Here is a 21,279-nt window from a genome sequence, read left to right as displayed (position 1 = left end):
GGTCAAGCTTCTATTTCAAATGCTCTTCGCTCTTTTCACCACCTTAGAATTTTCTTCTGATCTTCTATCCGTCTTTCATTTCAACTCTTTAACCCTCACCGATAAAGCCGCAAATTCATTTCTAAATAATGTTTCTACCTGACTCGTGCAAGCGAACTAATGTAATGTTGTTTTTTCTCTCTTTCCAGGTACGGTACCCACTACGGCATCATGGTTCCATGTACTATTTGATGTGTTAGGTAGTTTTTTTTCTTATTTTATCTGAAAAAATGGTTTGTTCTCATATTAACCCTAATTGCTCAACAGAGACAATATATATGACACTATTGGAACTTGGGAAACTTTTAACTTTATATGGTCAGCATCATACGACGAAGCCAAAAGCTTTCGTCCAATTAGTCTCGAATGTTTAATTGACCATCATATCAGACAAGAACGCCTTGTCCAACATCCGCTTAATGCGACACAACATGTATACCAAACAGGAAAATCAACATTAACTCTTCTGCACAACGTAGTACACAATATTGAAAATAGTTTTTCACAGAAACAATAATGTCTGGGAGCATTCCTTGACATAGAAGGAGCATTTGATAATTCCTCGTTAACATCAATTATGAATACGGCACTACTTCGTGGAGTTCCTAGTGTTATAACTAACTGGATTAGCGGAATGCAAAGTAACAGGAATCTTCATACGTCTGTAAGACATGCACCAATTACAAAAGATGTCACACGTAGTTGCAAACAGGGAGGTGCACTATCACCTCTTTTGTGGAACCTAGTTGCAGTCGACACGATGGTGTTCTCATCTAAAACTTTCAGTTCATCCTCTAAAAACTGATATTATTTAATTTACTGAAAAAAACCTATAACCCGCGGGGTGCGCCCTCTGCTGGTTCCAAAATCACCGTGTCTGATCAAGTTTAATATTTGGGTGTCATTCTTTATTCCAAATTAAACTGGTCAGATCACATCGGATTCAGAATAAAAAAACAAGACGTATAATCGGGATAAACTGGGGACTCAATCCCAAACATATTCACTGGATTCACTCCACAATAGTAAGACCAATTCTGGCCTATGGGTGTATAGTGTGGTGGCAGAAAGGAAAAGTTGCAACAGTTCGGACAAAACTAAATCACCTTCAAAGAATGTGTCTTTTTGGCATGTTCGGATCGTCCACAACAACTCCTACTGCAGCACTAGAGGCTCCATTTTCTATCAAACCTCTACACTTGTCCCTAAACAGGAAACCTTCTCATGTGCTTCCCGTCTACAGGCAGTAAGTCTCTGGCTGTCAGGAAATATCGAAAGATCATCAGTTATACAATTGTGTGGCCTGTCTTTCAGGCTGACCTATATCTATGCTATTATGTATGGAGTGCTAATTGCACTCCAAAAGAAAATTGTGTTCAGAACAATTTTTCTGTTCAGATAGCCAAGCAGCTATCAAATCACTTAGTGCTTCCAGTTCTAGATCAAAAGTGGTAATCTTATGCCGGAAAGCAATCGTAGAGCTTGCTGAAGGCTACGGATCAAACCTTCTACGGGTACCCGGACATAAGGGAATTTTTTGGAAACGAGTGCTCCGACGAACTCGCCAGAGCTGGTTTGGAAAAGGAATTTTGCGGCCCAGAGCCGGCTGTCCCAAAATCGCCATGCTGGCTCAGAAACCGAATTCAAACTTGACCCTCTAACCAGCATGAACGATACTGGGAAGAGATGGACACTTGTCGCCAAACTAAATTATTTTTAGAAAAACCATCCCTAATCATATCGAGTTACTTGTTAACTTTAAGTAAATCTCGTTGCAGCATTCTGATCAGAGCACTCTCGGGTCATTGTAAACTCAACTATCACATGCAAACATTCAGCGTGCTGAATCTCCAGTATGTGGTAGTTGTAAATCAAATGTGGAAGATCCCTTCCATCTTATATTATCAGTTGATATTTTTCGGTGATTGTCGAATCAAATAATAACAATTAACGTTAATTTTCGGTCTACTGGACAATTTCAGCCATCTTCAGAAAAATGGTATCGCTGCGTTCTTCCGTAACGGCTTTCTTATTTAATTAAATACCTGATACACATTATGTTCACGTGGACATGATCAAAAATCCAACCCCCCTCTCCGTGAACAAGCGTGGACTTACCCAAAAAGTATTTGTGAAGTCAGTAAAGCAGATTAAACCAAAAAGCATGCATCATTCGGTATTTTTACCGAAATTATTGTAAATGCACCAACAAAAAACACCAAATATAGTTTTGAAATATGAAGAAGAATCGTTTGGCATTATTAACTTAAAATCGATCATTTTTGCACTTAGGAGTGTATTCGAAAAAAATTCACAAGCTATTCAGAAAGTAGCCTCTGAATACAAGGATGAAAATCGACGTTATTTTCAGTTAAGCTACTTAGTAATGTACGTGAACAAAATTTGGTGACAACCTGTCAAGTGGTTTTTGTGATAGCGTACAATAAATAGATCATTGACAACGTTTTTTGGGCAGAATCGAGGAAAATCCAGAAAAGTTCCAGTGGTAGACCCAAAACAGCTGGAAACGAACTATTTGACCAAAATTCACACGGTTAATTGTTTAAGAAGTCATAAAGGATCGAATAGTCAGCTAAAATTTGAATAAACGTGGAGATGGTTGATTCTATGAAGTTGAGAGTGGGAGGTTTTTTCAAGCTCATTTCGAAAATATGAATGGAGGAAATGATAAAAAAAGTCAAATTTTCTGACTGGTTAGTCAAGCTGAGTTATAAATAAGCCTGAGTTCATTTCTACATGGTTGAAAAGCTACCCACCGGTAAAATAAACAAAATACGATGGTCAAATCGTGCGCAAAATATTAAGACTTTATGTGGGGAGATATTTTGAAAAATGTCGTAATGAACAACAAAACGAACTTTTTAGCGGCAGGATTCCAACGAGAAACTTCCCGTTTACAAGTCTTGCCTGTATTTCCCGGAGTTAAACAAGGAGAAAAATTTGAAAATTTTATGTCTAGTACTTGAGGAGGCTAACGATCTGTGGAAACATCTAATTATTCATATTTTCATAACGATTGACACGATGAATGGCTGAAAATACAAAGAAAACTGCCTCCAGATGCGACCGTTTTCTCTGAAAAGCTTTTCAATAGGTCCCAAGAAGTTTATACTCAAGTTAAGTTTGATCTGAAATGTGTAGTGATAAAAAGTAAAAAATTTGGGTTTGCTCCTAAGGAGGACAATCGGCTAAATTTGTTATAACATCGACCAAATTTAAAAAAAAATGAGTTATTTTGAAGGTCAAGCTTCAGGAAACACTATGTAATCAAAAATAGCCTTGATTGAAAAAAAACTTGGTTCGAAGTATGCATTTTAGATGGCACTTGACAGAACATCACAAAAATTTGCACATAAAGCATTACATAACCAGGCAACTTCGCTGATAATTTCATCAATTTACATTCATGCATTCAAAAGTTATTCATAAAAGAAAGTTTTGCATTTTTTTTTTATTACTCTAGTTATACTCCTTGGCTCTAAGAGCTTCATATCTAGCGTAACATTTCATAAGGGCAAAACCAGCAGTTAGCTCCAAACGAGAAAAACGCGTTTGAAATTTCGGAAAATCTAATCAAATCCTATTTAAAATAAATCGATTACTTTTTGCCCAAGAAAATCAAGAAATGTGCATTATATTCACTTATTGTTCACTAAATTTCACTAAATTTCAGATATTTTCGAGTTTCGCCCTTTTATGTTTCGATTCCAGTTACGCCTGCAAGTTTCGCCCAATTGATCTGCCGTTTTTGTTTTGGTTTTGAAGTTTCGCCCTTTGGTCCTACACGAAAAAACTAATTAAGCCGTTTTGTCACATACGGCCAATTCAGTAACGCCTATTGGCCCTACACGAATAGAAAAATTAACCCTATTTTGAATAGGCGTAACTTCACGTTTCAACGAAAATGCATCAACAGGAAGTTTCGCCCAATTGAATTTTATCAAGTTTTAGAAAGTTTTGAAGGAGTTTAAGATGAAACAGCGTTTATTAGGTAAAGTGCAACCGCGTACATCCGGAATGATCATTAACACGATTTGTTTACATTTGGCAGTTTCGCCCTTTGGAATGTTACGCTAGATATGTCTTTAAACAACAACACACAGCGGAAACTAGCTGTTCAAACTGTAACCGAAATCTGTATCAAAATCATGCTTAGACATAATGAGACACCCTATAATAGCAATAAACAATTTCGTTTTTTATTAAATTTGACGGAAATCACTTAAAAATCTTCAAGTTTACGTGGAAACCCCCTTCAAACTTCATTGAAGTGGGAGAGGTTTTGCATGGCTGAAAACAATATTGTTTTGTCAAAGTTAGTTTTGGTTCTATGTTTGACGAAAATCACTGCATAATTATTCGAGTTGTGTTTTACTCAATGCTGAAATGCTGAAATCGCTGTAATCATTATATATAGGAAATGAGTCCATCAGGAAAGGTTCGATTGACAGAGAAGTTAAAGAAAAAAAATATTTGGAAAATGTCGAAAAAATTACTTACTACAGGAGTCTGTACCCAGTAACTTCGGGGCAGAGCGTCAATCAGGACAGGAAGAATTGTTTCGTCACCGTCCAAGTTATTTTCATTTCACTAATCTCCATTCTGCTGCTCATGCTTCCCCGATAGAACTTATGCTTGAATCTTCTGAAGCGCGACTCGTATTGCAAATGTGTTGTGGGTCATTGCATATCGCAATTTCACCGCAATTGTTCGTTTTGAGCCGCACTGGATCTTTAAGCAGAATCAGTTCAGTGATTTTAATTAGATATGTTTTACTTACACAAAATCAATTCAAAACCTTTTTGCTATCGATCACTTCAACTTCACTTTTGTGTGCGGATGACTCTATACTGATCGATAGCAAATTTAATCACCTCCAATAAAAGGAGATAAATCTAATCGATTGTAGTATTGATGTAGTTTTTTCATATTTTGAGTATAACTAAAAACTGTTCTACTTAGGTTTTTTTTCAATTAAAGTTTTGAATTCAGCGCCCGATTTTACATTAGAAATATGGGTTAGCCAATGAAGTTTTTTTTTTAATTTTGCAAACTTATGTACATCAACAATGCAAAATTAAAATTCAAAATGAGGAAAGGAACTCTTATGGAACTTCTTTAAGACTCTTTTCAGATTTTTTTCCAGATTTTATCAAGACTATTTTAAAATTGATTGAAGATTTTTTGTAGATTGTGCTCAGAAAAGCCTTACTTTTCAAAGTCAAACACTCGTAAAAGCTATTTTCAAAGCCAATTTTAAATAATGACTCAATGTGAAAACTTTTAGACTCTTTTGGCATAGACATGTTTACAAAATATTTCATTGAAGTTAAGAGTAATGCTTGATTTCTGAATTTATAAGTATATCAAGGAAAATAGCAAGAAAATGATAAAAGATTTTTGTATATAGCTTCTTTTTTCCCTTTATTTAAAAAAAATCTGTAAAATATATTTTATGTTTGTTTAAAATCCTATGCTTTATCAAATTAAAATACTAATGCGTTTTACAAAATTCCTCGGGAAAACTGCCGCAGTTGCACGCAGTTGCTCGTTGTTTTTAAGTTTTAGATTTTTTTTTAAATTTTTATCTAAAAAAATGGCGTAATGTTGTTCTGGTTCGAAACTACTTAAGTGTTTTGAATTCAACAACTTCATTTGAATTCAACAACTTCAACAACTCTCCGGATCATCCAGGAGTGCAATTTAGTTTGAAAAACACAAATCTCTACTGGCGGCTGTAGCTTGATATTTAGAAGCCTAAATAGTTAATAGTAAGGTTCATGAACTTTGAATAAAATCTTTTATCGTCGAAGTAGTAAGTAATTAAGTTGTTAGACATTTCCAAAGAAAATTCCTCAAACTATGAGGCATTATTCTTCTAACATTTAAAATAATGACGAAAATTAAAAGCATGATTAAATTTGCTATCGATCAGTTGAACTCCACTTTATGCTTTTAATTTTCGTCATTATTTTAAATGTTAAAAGAATAATGCCCCATAGTTTGAAAAATTTTGTTTGGGAATGTCTAGCAACTTAGGAGGTGTAGGAAATCAATGACGTTTGGATCGTTTCTATAGTTGGCGATATCGGTTTATTCTTGTTTTTCAATTTTTAAAAATAGTCTTTTGAAACAGAGAGTCAGCCCAGGCAGGGAGAATTGTTTTGTCGCCGTTCAAGTTATGTTTATTTCTCAAATCTCCTTTCTTGCGCCTAAAGCTTGTAAGGAATTTTTAGACCTTTTGTTCGGGTTATAATCAATTGCTTCGTCCTTCACCGACCGATTTCTTTTGAATACCGTTGAAGACCACATTTCGATTAGAATCACTATTAATAAAAGTAATTATGGTTCAAAAATGACCCATCATTGTTGAGGATGATATGCAGCACTGTGTTCCGGTTGAGGTGGTCGAACATTTTGACGCGTCATTACAGCGGTGCATGTCACCCTAAAAAATGTAGTCAATTTTAAACTTTAATAACTTTTTCATTATTAATCCAACATAAATGTGGTCTTCGAGTGTAATGTTTGTCATAATAAAGCTTTGTTGAAACAATATTAAAAAGAAATCAATCGATAAATAACGAGCCTTTTGAAGAGAAACTGGGTTTTCATGTTCAAAATGTCGCAAAATTCCAAGGGAATCATCCAATACGATGAAAATCAACGAAAAAAAGTCAACATTCCATGTAAACTTCAGATTTGTTGCGCGACTCCTTCCTGTGGTCCGATCTGGCTAAATTTATGAATATGACCTTATTAAGCCTAGTATCGATTTTAGCCTGCAGCGCGTATGATTTTCAAAAGTCTGATTTGAATCGCTCTAACATGCTTGGCTCCAAAATCCTCTCCACTACATCATATAAGAAGTGTTAACAAAATTCCAAACTTGTGCTGCGCCCAGCAAAAATAAATAAGTTTACGATTTCAAAAATACATTATCCTTTCCAGCAAAATGACCTTTGAAAGTTCCGGATTTGAACGAGTTTTTTCAAGCGAGATGCTGCATCTCCTTACACCGTTACCGCCTTTGTTTTGTTACCAACCAATAAATTACATTCAAGTTGGACTAGAGCCAAAGTTAGTAAATTCAAACTTGCTTTTTCCCTAGAAGCGTCCCTATCCCGGTCTGCTTCCTCCAACCCTCAGGATACACGATTCTATCGATCGGCGAAGCCCCACATCGCGTCGAGACGCAACCGGTCTCGGAACTTTTGGAAAACTCACGGGAAAACAATGTTACACCCAGTCGAGTGGATTCTGCCTGTAAAGTGGAAAGAGATCTGCCCTTGCGTATGGTGGGAACCACTATTGGCAAAAGTTTCCCTATTAAAGACCTGCTCCGAAACGAAAGCCTCGAAATTCGGACCTGTCGAAACTTTTGCCACAAACTAACTTTCGGCCCGACATCGAGGACATTGGAAAATGGCTGGCTGATGAATACAGTCTATTTACCAGCGACAGTTCAACTTTTTTGGGCAGGATAAGCGATGATTTCAATTTGAAAATTTAACCAATAATAGAAATTACTGAATATTTCCAACGAATTAAGTTCTAAGTCAGTTTTTCAAGTTCCCAACGTTTTAACTTTGGATGAATCTTATTCAGAGACGATAAAGTGTTTGGATTGTTTTATAAGCTTAATTCTTTCTATAAAAAAAAAATGGATCACCCTACTAGCTTTCAGCCCTCGACAACAGTCAGCCTTCAGCAGTCATCTTCGGCGAAGGGCAGTCAGAAGCCAGAGTTTTTCTCTAGCACGGGAAGTCCTATTTTCGAATGAAAGTTTTCATTCAACTTGAACATGATAGAAGAGAAATGGGTGACGGGACGAGGGGGGCTACCGAGAATCCCTCGAACTGATGCTCTCAACATTTTACCGCCCTTCGCCTTCACTCAGTTCTCGATTAGTTCAATGCGAATTTTAGCTGTTACCACTAGCCACTAGCTGGGACCGGGGGCATCGTTTGATGGGAAATTCTCTTCCGTACTGGCACCAGTTTGTTATTTGAAAGTTTTAATTGTTTTGAGAAAAGTTTTAAGAGTTTTCCCGAAGTTAAACAGTAGTTGGTCGAAAATTGTTGCAAAGTTAACTTGCTGGAGAGTGTGGTGGAGGAATTTTTTTTATGTTTTGATGATAATTTAATAGTCCATACTCCTAATTTACTACAAGTAGCGTAGTTTTAACACGACAGTTTTAATTCTGTGGAGGAAATATTAAATAATACATAACTAGCAAGGTTCTCAAGTGACGAAAAAAAGAAAAGTTGAGAAAAAAAAAAACAAGAAAACTTTTCAACAAAGCAAAAGCTGATTCAAGCTGGGACAATTATCGTAAATCCCTAACAGAGTACAATGAAAACATTCGGAAAGCTAAGAGGAGTAGTTGAAAGCACATGTGTGAAACCGTGCAAACTACACCCGAAGCTGCCAGACTCCAGAAAGTTTCATCAAAAGAACATTCAAATGGACTGGGTCAATTGACGAAAAAGAACGGGGAGTTCACTACAAACCCAAATGAAACGCTTCAATTACTACTTAGTACGCATTTCCCAGAATCCATCGAAGGAATAGAGATTAATGACACTCCGATTGAAAGACTCACTCGAAATGTCAGACGCACGATCTTTATACCTTCAATGGTTGACTGGGCAATAAGTACATTCGAATCATTCAAAGCAGCTGGTGAAGATGGAATTTTACCAATTCAAATACCTACAGCAAGCTAAACAAATGGTAACACCTGCCTTGGTAGAGATGTTCGTCGCCAGTATGACCTTCTGTCATATTCCAACTCAGTGGAAGAAGGTGTGCGTGATCTTTATCCCGAAACCAGGAAAAAAAGATAAAACACAACCTAAGGCATTCAGACCTATTAGTCTAACGTTCATTATTTTGAAAATAATGGAGAAGATACTTGACGAGTATATTAAATCGCAGTATCTTAGCTTAAGTGAGCTAAACAACTTCCAGTTCGCTTACAAAAAAGGTATGTCCACGGTTACGGCCTTACATACCCTTACACAAAAACTAAAAATGACTCTAGAGGCAAAAGAAATAGCACTTGCTTCTTTTTTAGACATTGAAGGGGCATTCGACAACGCATCTCACACCTCAATCGAAACAGCTATGAAAAGATGAGGGTGCCACTCGGCAATTGTTAACTGGACTAGTGCGATGCTAATAAACAGAACCATTTATGCAAGCTTGGGAGGACTTACAATCAAAGCCACACCAACGAAGGGATGTCCCCAAGGCGGGGTACTATCACCGTTGTTGTGGTCCTTAATAGTGGACGACCTCCTAAACAAACTTGTATCCATGGGATTCGAAGTTATTGGCTTTGCAGATGACGTAGTTATTATAGTTCGGGGAAAACATGAGAATGTGTTGGCTAATAGAATGCAAACTGCACTCAACTACGCACTATTTTGGTGCAGGGAAGAGGGACTAAACATAAACCCTTCCAAAACTACTATGATAGCCTTCACTAGGAGACGAAAAATTACACTAAAACCTCTAACATTAGATGGGGAAGTGTTAAACCTCGAATCACAAGGGGAATATTTAGGCATAGTACTAGACTCAAAGCTATCATGGAACCCACAGATAGATCATGTAATCGCTAAGGCTACAACAGCTCTATGGGTCTGCCTCAAAGGAGTAGGGAAAAAATGGGGACTACAGCCGAAAATTATCTACTGGATATTTGCAGCTATTATAAGACCCAAAATCTTATGCCTCCTTAGTATGGTGGACCAAAACTATGCAAATTACGGCCCAGAAAAAACTAGCGAAGCTCCAAAGACTAGCAACGCTAGCTATAACTGGCGCAAATCGAAGCACGTGACACCGAATGAGGCTCTAAATGCACTACTAAATATTCTGCCTCTACATCAATTCATTGAGTTAGAGGCGGAACATAGTGCCTTGAGACTCTCCAAACACAAAACTCTCTATGAAGGAGATCTTACAGGACACCTCCAAACCCTAAAAAAATTTAAATTAAACTCACTTATTGTGAAAAATGATGACTGGATGGAGCCCATCTTCAACCTAGACATACCATACAATGCAACTATCAATGATAGGGACGTGTGGGAGTCAGGTGGACCTGCGGTTCCTCCCAGATCGATCCTATTCTTCACTGATGGGTCAAAAATGGATAAAAGAACTGGGGCAAGGGTTTTCGGACCTAGATTCAGGATCTCAATTCCTATGGGAAACTGGCTGAAATTCAAGCAATTCTAGAATGCACTTTAGCCTGTTTGAAAAGGGGATACATGTACACAAGTATCTGCATGTTCTCTGACAGCCAGGCTGCTCTTCGATCACTAAGTACTATTTTTTTTTAAGGAATTTAACAGCATGCTGTCATTCTTCCCAAAAACCCAAGTAAAAAAAAACTAAGTACGTTCACATGTTACTCCAAACTAGTTTGGGAGTGTATAATTGCACTAAGAAACCTGGTCATAAGGAACAGAGTATCTTTATTCTGGGTACCAGGCCACTGCGGTATCCTAGGGAACGAAGAAGCAGACCAACTAGCTAGGGAAGGATCTCAGGGACTGTTGATTGGACCTGAACCTTTCTGCGGAGTATCGAGAAGTGCCTTGACTATGGAGCTCAAGAAGTTATGCTGTAGCTCTATTACTCAGTTGACTTCATCGAGTCGAATTCGCTGCTAGATTCCCCGGCAGAAAACGCTCATTATGCCTTCATTAATGGTGCTCATACTGCCTCGGGGGGTTTCTCATTATGCCTCTACAGTGACTTCAGCTTTCAGCTTTCAACAAAAATTTTTAAAATGCATTTTTAAACGTTTTTATCTACTTTTTCAAGTTTCAACCAATTAGGCAATAGACTATTTGAGTGTCTGAACACGAAACAATGATGTAATTCACATATTACAGCTGTTCTCTATGGTTAAATAAGCATTTTCCTTAAGGTGGCCATTATGCCTTCATCTCCCCTAACTCAGCCCAGTAAACAAAGTTCAAAATCCAAATAATACAAATTAAGCCAGCCGGCTTTTTTGTGTTTAAAGCCTGTTCCATTTTCTTATGTGAGCAAGTTTCGATAGCGTAGATGGAGTTTGATGAAATTTTCAGCAAAGCTAGCCAGTAATGTGTTGTTCATTTGTGCGAAATTTATTGACAATCTATGAGGTGAAGATTTTGAAGAACATATAAGCCCATATTTGTGCATTGTTGTGGAAAATCTAGAAAACTCCCACAGATAGATTCTGAAATTGCAAGAATTCAAGTATTGGATCTAGGAAAACAAGTGCGTGGTGAGTTTGAAGTGAAATAAATGTGTAGTTGTTCGACTCTATGAAGGCAAGCAAGGCAAGGGGTTATTTCAAGCCCATTCTGAACCTTTCGACGCGGGGAATGGTCAAGGAATTTAATTTTTAAATTCTGGTTCGTCAGGAGCCGCTAAGCCTAATCAATAAAAGGAATACGCTGGCCAAATCGTAAGCAAGAAAATTGGACTGCTGATTATTCGAAATACTTTGATTGTGTTATTTTTTCTGAGGGAGTGTGCCAGGCTCCAAGAAATAGGTAAAGCCTTCTTAACACATTGCAGGCCAAATACGAGATATCTCGTTCTCCACAAGTCTGCTGCACTTAGAAGTATAGCTCAAATATTATAAATTTAATAATGAAACTACTTTCGACTAAATAAAACACACCATTTTTGGTAACTCATAGTTTGATAATCTCAAAGATGATAGTGGTTTCTGAGATCTAGTGTGTTGCATTTCGGTTTTTCCCAGCTTAGATTTCTTCGTCGACCTTAAAATAATGTGTTAAGTACCCAGGATTTGAAAAAAAAAATGTGAATCACTATTATAAGACAGCGACAGTAGTGCACAAATTTTGGATTTGTATGTTCTTCTTGTATATATAAGGCTATGATCATTTAGTATCCGGGCAGTTACAAACGTGTCTATTTTAAAAACTTTTCATTTGATCGAAAAACTTTCTATGGAGGAAATGAAGGTGTTAATATGACATTTAAACTAAAAATATAAAAAAAAATATTTATCAATGATTTCAAGAAATACTCTAACTTTTTCATAAAATCTCTTTTTTATCTTTGTACACTTTTTTCAGTCAAGTTTTGATTTATTTTTTTTACCACAGAACCAAAACCTTTGCAAAATCATGATATTTTACACAAACTCACCTGGAAAAAGCAATTGGAATCTGGTTGGAACTTTTTCATGAGTTGGTATCTCGAAGAAATTGATCTCTTATATCCGGTTTTAACATAAATTTTTTTGCCCTTCAGAACACATCTGTCACATCTGTCATATAACCGGATGCACAGATTGCGATCTTTGGATCTGATCATTTTTAGTTATTTACTTGGTGTCTACTAGTCAGGCAATACTTTTTGCCTCTGCCGGAAATGGATTTTTTGCATTATTCAGGGAGTCTTCATTCAGTTATCCCAAATAACCATAAACTTTTTACCATATTTAAGATCAAGAGTTGCACTCCGATGGTTGATTTGAACTTCGTGTGGTTCCTAGAGTGGCTCCTTATACTTAATAACCATTTGGTACGAAAAAAAAAATCAGAAAAAATCAACAGTTCATGAGCTTTCGAGTCAACAATGAAGAATTTTCGAGTCACAAAATGCGCAAAAAGAGCAAATTTGTGCAAAATTATTTTTATCATGTCTTTTTGCATAGTAAATATCTCATACACACGTAAACTTAAAAATCTATCAAAAATAGGCAAGATAGTCCTTTTCATAAACAACACAACGCTACTAAAGTTTTTCATATCCGAGCTCTATTAACGCAGCTATCATCAAAATAAAGAGGATACTAAATGATCATAGCCTTATTTTTTATTTTTCTTTAAAATTTCTCATGACCTGAGGTCTTAGAAGCTTTGTTTTGGTTCAAAACTCATCCATGATTTTTTGCTGAATTTTGAGGTAACTTTTTCATGAGTAAATTTGAACTTTTAGCTTTGTATGAGAAAATTGAATATTTTGTTCTGAAAATCTACATCTTTTTTGTTTCTTCTGTAGTATAGAGCCTGCTAATGATTTGTGTACCAATTTAAAAACCCTCTAAAGGAAATTTTACTTTGATCAACTATGTCGAAAGCTGTAACTTGATCGCATTGTCGCACAATGAGAATAACAAATAGAAAGTTTGTGTCCCTGGCAAAGTTGCGAGTTCTTTCAACTTTTTGCAAAGATATTTATTATAAAATAAGCTACAACTTTGCCGAAGGCACAAACTTTCTATCTGTTATTCTTATTGTGTGACAATGCAATCAAGTTAGTACTGATAATCCACCTACACACCGTTTACGATATATCGATGAAATGCGAAAAAATCACACATTCAATTGCCAATAACTCATCCCAGTCAATTCGAATCCCGTCACAATTTTCTACAAACTTGTTTGCCATTGTTTCAACTACAATTCATGAAATTCTGAGCTTTCTAGCATATTGGAAACATATTTTAGAACACAAAGAGTTAAAGTATGTCGATTTTTCATGCATTTTGCCGAAAATCTCCATATAAATTTCAAGTTCTTTGCGCCAGCTGGTGCTTCTACCAAATGACCTGAAACTTTCAGAATGTAATTTTTTCACCTAAATGTTGGTGTAGGAGGTGCCGCGTTGAAAAAAATGTTGTAAAAATCATCCCATAGAAATTTGGGCCAGTCTAATGCACAGTGGTCCAGAAATGAAATTTAGCGGGAAACAATTATTAGCGTCTTCCCCATAATTTTGATGCATTTGTTGCCTTAGACAAACTTTTACAACAACTAAAGGCGGTCATTTTGACTGAAAAAAAATTAGGGTGGTTCATAAGATTCCTGAGATCTGAAAATTATTTCCTAACTGTGATAAGATAGAGGCCTACATTATTCAACAATATTGAAGAACATAATAATTCATTCAACTTTGTCAACATTTCTTTTTGTTTAGAAGGTATGAGGCAATATGTGTTAAAGAATGACTCTTAAGTGTTTGAGGAACGTTTGTCGACAGCCAGGAAGTCTGGATCGGGGGGAAATCGAAAACCGGAAGCCGCTGAGACGACAAAGAGAGTTGCCGGTAGTTTCAAGCGAAACCCCAACCTCTCTCTCCGAGATGCCGCAAATAAGCTGGGTGTATCGTCTACAACCGTGCATCGAGCCAAAAAACGAGCCGGACTATCGACTTAGAAATAGGTAGTGACTCCAAATCGCGATGATAAACAAAATACGACGGCCAAAGCGCGATCCCGGAGGCTGTACACAACGATGCTGAAGAAGTTCGACTGCGTGGTAATGGACGACGAAACCTACGTCAAAGCCGACTACAAGCAGCTTCCGGGACAGAAGTTTTATACGGCAAAAGGAAGGGGAAAGGTAGCAGATATTTTCAAGTACATGAAACTGTCAAAGTTCGCGAAGAAATATCTGGTTTGGCAAGCCATCTGTACCCGTGGCTTGAAAAGCAGCATTTTTTATAGCTTCCGGGACTGTCAACCAAGAAATTTACGTGAAAGAGTGTTTGAATAAACGTCTGCTGCCTTTCCTGAAGAAAAACGGTTATTCCGTACTGTTTTGGCCGGATTTGGCATCTTGCCATTGCGGTAAAAAGGCCATGGAGTGGTACGCCGCCAACAACGTGCAGGTGGTTCCCAAGGACAAGAACCCTCCCAACACGCCAGAGCTCCGCCCAATTGAGACGAGCAGCAGTTCAAGGCTAACTGGCTTTCTGCGGCGAAGAAGGTGTACAAAATCTGATGGCAGGGGTTAAGCGTAAGTCCCGGCAACTCGGATTTGGAAAAGCGGAAGCCTAACTGAATTTTTTTCCTGAATTTTATACTAATTAAACTTGAAAAAGAAATTTAATTTGATTTTTTAAATGAACGATTTCAGCGATCTACACGCGTTTTCTCTTGACCAAATTTTGACCGTATCACCCTTTAGTACTAATAAGGCTCATAAAAAGAACGCACCACTTCCGTGAAAACGTCCAATACTCTGTGACTAAGAGAAAAGTTGAATTATAATTGCAAAATACTTCCCCGGATAATTACACCTTGCCGCGTTCCTTCCCTTCCAGAATACGTATGTTTGCTGCTACTTATTTCCACCCAAATTAGGTGCCGGTTCTTCATAAAACCGAGCTTGAGTCCTCGCGGCATCCAATCGGGAGAAATATAGATATTTGGAAAGTTATTTCCGAAAGATCAATCTTCAACTTTTATCCTACAACATCCATCCAGATACCAAGGCAAGGAAGCAAGGATGGTTTGCGAGAGGGAGTGTAACACGGTGTTTGTGGACTGTTTAAAGAAAATATTTAACTTTTCCCCGGAACGAAATTCCAAGCTAGCGAAAGTTTGCGTCGGATATTGAAGTTTTCTCCATTTGCCCCAAAGTCGAAAGTAGATTGCTACTGCTGCTGCTACGATGGAGCTAACATACACTTTGTGTTAGAATAGCTTTTCTCCCTTGGAGAAGGCTCTGGATAGACTACGACGATGGATCCACCAGAATCAACTTTTCGTCCCGGTTTTTTTCAGCGGACTGGAATGGGATGGTGGGTTGCCGTGCGGGGTTGTCGAAAACTTTGTCGCTGTAGAAAACTTTCACTGACGTTTCACGGCAACTTTTCCAGCAGCCGGCAGAGAGTGGTGTGTATAGAAAAGTTTGATCCTCGACATAGTTTAGCAGCGTACCGTAGAGCAAATGAAATAAAGTTTTCGGATTAAATTTTGCATAATTTTGTTCGGCATTCTAACCTCTTGCTCGGACCACCACATTCATCCTAGCATCTCCGTCTTTCCTACGGCATGGGTTGTTTTCCCAAGCTTAACGGTTGAATTTGGTCCTATTTGTACCGATTTGCTTGATGAATTGCATTTCAGGTTTTCGGAAAAAGAAAATATTAACCATTTCATACGTTGCTGTTGTGAGTGTGACTGATAATATAGTGTTTGCTCGGAATTGAATTGAGTAGTTTATTTTATATTACAAAATAACTGAAGAAATTCTGTCATCCATGGACTCAATGGTGGCAGTTATCAGGAAAAAGCCATTAGATACTGTATAACATTCTATAACTGATGTTAATGTTTAAGCGAAAAGGAATTGGTTTATTCTAGGAAAAAAAATATTGCAAAAGATTTACTTTACAAAATTGCAACCAGGTCTGTAACCTTTATAAGATTTGTTGGATAATTGCATGGGTATCCATATGCTCTCTTCAATTATAAAAGGGACGAATAACGCGAGAGCGTTGAATGAAATGCAAGAAAAAGAGAAAACCAAAAATAACTACACGTCAAGTAACAAATATGCATGAGACATGAGACATGTTACATGAAAATAGGACAGTAGACCGGGTCCACGAATCATTTTCAAATATCACTTCTCTTCTCTCACGTCTAACGACCACTTCTCACGTCTAACGTATTTATTCTCATATCCCACGTCTTACTTTTCACGTCTAACGACTCATGTCTCACTTCTCTCTTCTCACGACTAACACATCTCAGGTCTCACGTCTCTTTTCTCACGTTTTTTTCTCACTTTTCATGTCTTACGTCGAACGTCTCAGTTGTCACTTCTCATGTCTCAGTTTAAAATATTTCTTTTCACTTTTCACCGCTACTTTCTTCTCACGTCTCACGTCCCACTTCTCACTTCTCTAATATCATGTCTCAGATCTCAACTTCTCACTCCTCAATTCTCGCGTCCTACGTCTCACTCTTCACGTCTCACTTCTCTCGTCCCATTTCCAAGTAAATCCTAACAGATTGTTTGCTAACTTGCGTATTCAACTCATGATCTGTTTCGCGTTGTTCAACTCAAGATTACCCAAGCAACCAAAAGTCTCGTTAAAAAGGTCAAACACAGCTTAATCAGCATAATTAATGTGCTGAAGTTCGGTTTATTCAGCCCAAAATTTAAGTTCTTATTGAAACTTTGAATTTTTATTACAGATTTGAACGGCCTTCTGTTCAGCCCACAAGTAATCGTTTAATCAGCAAAAAAAAATCTCCTCTCCTCTCTTACTTAAGTCACCACCAGCTTATGGTGCTGCCGGATTCTCGGCATCCATCTTTATTTTCCTCACATCACCTCAATTCATTTTACTCAATTTTTTTGTTTTTAACTTTGTTCGATACATGCCGGCACGCACGCCAGTTCTGCTACACATTCGTTTGATTCGCTTACTCAAGCAATCGAACAACCTAATGAAAAAAAATTAGTCCCGATACCAGATTTGAACCGCGACCCTTGAAGATGATAGCCAAACAAACAAACCTGACGAATGTTTGTTCATTGGTGAGTTCGTTCCATGTTATAAGAAGTAGCGTTTCAAGTGGAAAATGACTAAACCGTTCCAGCACCCTTGAGTTGGTTTACAATCATTTCGTTCAATTTTTCATGTATTCAAAGTTTGAAAATATTTTTAAATTTCATAACCTAAAACCTACATAATCATAAGAAGCGTTTGGCAGGGAACTCCACGCTTCATCCATCCCTTGTTCCCGTATCTTTTTCGTTTCACATCACATGGTTGGCCTGGCCGTAGTAGTTCTATGTATCAGATGCTATGTTGAAAAGAAAAATGAAGAACATAAGTTTTTCATTTTCCAGGATGCATAGTTTTGGCCATGTTGGTGTCAGAAGAAGAAGAAGAATGGATGTGATTGACATGTCGCAAACAAGGCTATTTAAGGAACTTTTTGTAACTTCAAGTCCATACCCAGTGAACATTTTGGTCTGTATATTTCAGTTGTTTCTGAGATATACACACTTTTGTACAATCTAGAAAAGTTGTATAAAACATTCTATATGAGCCTGTACGTACCAAAGTGGAGGCAATATACGGACCAAACTTTGCTCACCTTGAAAATATAAAACTTTGTATTGCGTATTCAATAATTTGATAACAACTTGCTTTGCACAAAATCTAAGGATTGTACAACTTACAACTTTCCATTGCCTGTCTTACAATTTGATTACGATTTCCATTTGCAGGTAGCCTGAGGTTTGTACAACTTTCTTCACCATTTAATACAATTTATTGTTACTGTATCCCAAAGCAATTATATTTTTCCCTTATTACGATATTACGAACGTTTACTACAAAAATTTGAACCATATACAACTTCATCTATACCTTCCCTCAGTCTCGAACTCACAATGTTCCGATCCCTGTCCTTCGATACTTACTCGGCGCCATTTCATGTTGATACATACATAATACAAGCAAATTTGTTCATGTACAGTCATGGCCGTAGGAACGGGGGGGGGGGGGGGGGGGTTTGGGGGTTAAACCCCCCCCCATGAGGGTCCAAAAAAGCAAGCGAAGTATTCTACTCTACACTCAAAATTTTAAATTCATAATCAAATTATGATAATAGAGCAAAGAGAGTAACTACCTGAAATAAAAACTAATACAAAAACCTCAAAAACCCATTTCACGTTCAAAATTCGGCTACAGTTTTTCAAAATTTTCTCACTTGTTCATAGAATAAGGTTGTCAGATTTTTTTCAGTACGTATCCAGGCCGGACAAATCCGGGTTATTTTATATAAAAACCTAGCAAAATCCGGGTATTTAATTTCAAAATTGTCGACCAAATCCAGGCAAAACTGGGCAATTTTGTTTAAAACCTAGGAATTGCTCATCAGGAATCTAAAAAAAAACTTAAAAAACCTTTCATTATAATTGCTGCAAAAATTTTTAACGCATAAATTAAAAAAAAATTTCAACACAATTTGTTTTTTTAAGTTTGATTTAAGAATCAGAATGAGAGCACACCCGGGCAAAATCCGGGCTTTTCCAATGAAATCTAGGCAACCGGGTCGGACCGGACTCTTCCCAAATTTTTTATTAAATGTCCGGGCCAATCCGGTTAAAACCGGGCAATTTGGCAACCTTATCATTGAAATTCAGGTCTGAATATTAAATTTTAAAATAAATCCATTTTTGAGGTTCTGATTCCATATTCCTATAACCAAAATTGTATTTCTACATATTTTCATATTTCTGATATTGTATAAAGTTTAGGATTTTTGAGTTTCAATTCGATTATTCATAAGAAATTAGGAATGAAAAGCTGCTTTGAAATCCTTGTTCGAATTCGGTTCATATCAAATTTGATAATCAATATCAATTTTGATAATAGTTTTCCGAATATGGAAAAAGAAGAAATTTGTTTTATATTCAAATTCGAAGTTCTTAAACTTTATTTTAACACAAAATTTATACATTTAATGCTTCTAAGTAGCGATCCCAAACTAAAAACCAGATTTTGATTCATCATTAGAAATTCACATTTTAAATTAGATTCACAAAACAGATTAAAAATAAAAAAAAAATGAAATAATGAATCAAGATTGAACCAGCACTACAGAATTTAAATAATAGATTCATGTCTTAGATTTGGCTAATGAAATTCTGATCTGGAATTAAGATTCGGAAATCGTATTTTGTGTACATTTCGGAAATCGTATAGAAATTTGGAAACAGATTCAAAATTCAATTTTTGAATTCAGGTTAAGAATTCAGATTTAAAATTCAGAAAAAGATTAAGCTTGTGAATGAGTTTTTCAATCAACATAAAATTGTTGAGAAATTCAAGAGAACATAAACTTACAAATTTGCTTGTCAATTCAATTTCCAGATTTCAAATTTTTTAATCAGAAATAGTTTGTACACACAATTCAGCTGAAAATCACAAATATAAAATAGAATTTGAATTAATTTCCCAAGTTTTGATTCATGCAAAATAACCCAAATTATATTTAAAAAAAATATCCACAGGATTTTTAGAATGGAATTGATTTTTTGTGAAATTATTTCCTGTTTAAGAAACACATACCTGATCTTCACCTAAAAAATGTACACAATTTTTTTTATATTTTTTCGGTGATTGTTTAACATTATTAATATTGCAGCTTTTTTCAAAGCCAAATTTAAAACAAAAATCACTTTACCATGTTGTGGCATTCGTGTCTTCTCTTAAGTTACAATTTCATACGAAATCTATTTATGAGTGCTTAAAAATGAATAATCATATAGTTACAAACATAATTTGTTTTAATTTTTTTATTCGTGTGTTGTAAGACCAAAAATCATAGGTAAAAATTATTCATCAAAACACCCCCCATGAGTCGGTTCTTCCTACGGCCCTGTGTACAGTTGAGAGTGCCGTTTAAAATTCAGTTGATCGTATAAAATACCACTGACTGCATCATTTCGGACTCCAAATCTATTTATAGATGCCGTTTTTTGATATACAACTTTAAGCTATCTCATAGACGATTCTCAATAATTGTATTCAGTGCTGTGCAATCTTAGCTAGCTATTTACTGAACTTTCAAACAATTCGACAATCTGCAGATTGTTTAAATTCCATTATACGATGTTCTTACAATTACTGTACGACCTTTCATGGAAATAATATGTCATCATAGATCGCAAGCATGGAAGATTGCTTAGTTGTACAATGGGATTAAATATTAAGCTTTACACAATTCTACTGCGATTCAAAGCAACTTTATTGATCTTTCTATACGATTAACAAAATGTTATCGTATATAATGAACTATACAAACCATAAACGATAAAATATAACTTGGTTTAGCTACAACATGATGGTTTATGTAATTCCAATCTAAATTGGATGCTAATACAATCTACAATGAACACTACTTTACGATTCCTGGTTATCTGGAATCGTTTATCACAAAACCTAATATTTTGAAGCGTCGCCTGTGTTTTTGCAAACGCCGACTGTATGTGCAACTTTTTTAATTTTTATAATTTTTTTCTTAATTAAAACTGCCTTCATTTTTGTAACAAAATTCGTCAAGGATTTCCAATTTTTGCAATTGTTGACATAAGATGATTACGATATTTCTAAGCATAGGAACTGCATTATTAACAATTATTTACCGATTAAGTTTATCTCAATAAGCGACTTTGAATGACATGTACGAATAGATTGTTTAAATTCCGTTATACGATGTTCTCACAATTACTGTACGACCTTTTATGGAAATAATATGTCATCATAGGTCGCAAGCATGAAAGATTGCTTAATTGTACAGTGGGACTAAATATTGAACTTTACACAATTCTACTGCGATTCAAAACAACTTTAGTGATCCTTCTATACGATTAACAAAATGTTATCGTATATCATGAACTATACAAACGATAA

At 36.2% G+C, this 21,279-nt stretch overlaps 1 protein-coding gene across 13 annotated transcripts in view; it reads left to right on the top strand.

The window, feature by feature from the left end:
- The window catches only part of LOC129742688 (C-terminal-binding protein), a 127,824-nt gene that overhangs the window by 81,453 nt on the left and 25,092 nt on the right, over positions 1–21,279 (top strand). The window contains exon 2 of one of the 13 annotated variants that reach the window (XM_055734963.1): positions 189–234. The exons of the other annotated variants lie outside the window; for them this stretch is intronic. The gene's annotated coding sequence lies outside the window, so the exon portion shown is untranslated. The remainder of the gene's footprint in view (positions 1–188; positions 235–21,279) is intronic. 13 annotated transcript variants of the gene reach the window in all.

Source organism: Uranotaenia lowii, chromosome 1 (assembly GCF_029784155.1).
Source record: "Uranotaenia lowii strain MFRU-FL chromosome 1, ASM2978415v1, whole genome shotgun sequence".
Classification (NCBI taxonomy): domain Eukaryota; kingdom Metazoa; phylum Arthropoda; class Insecta; order Diptera; family Culicidae; genus Uranotaenia; species Uranotaenia lowii.
The sequence above is the reverse complement of the archived record's forward strand: the minus strand, read 5'-3'. Positions and strand labels throughout refer to the sequence as shown.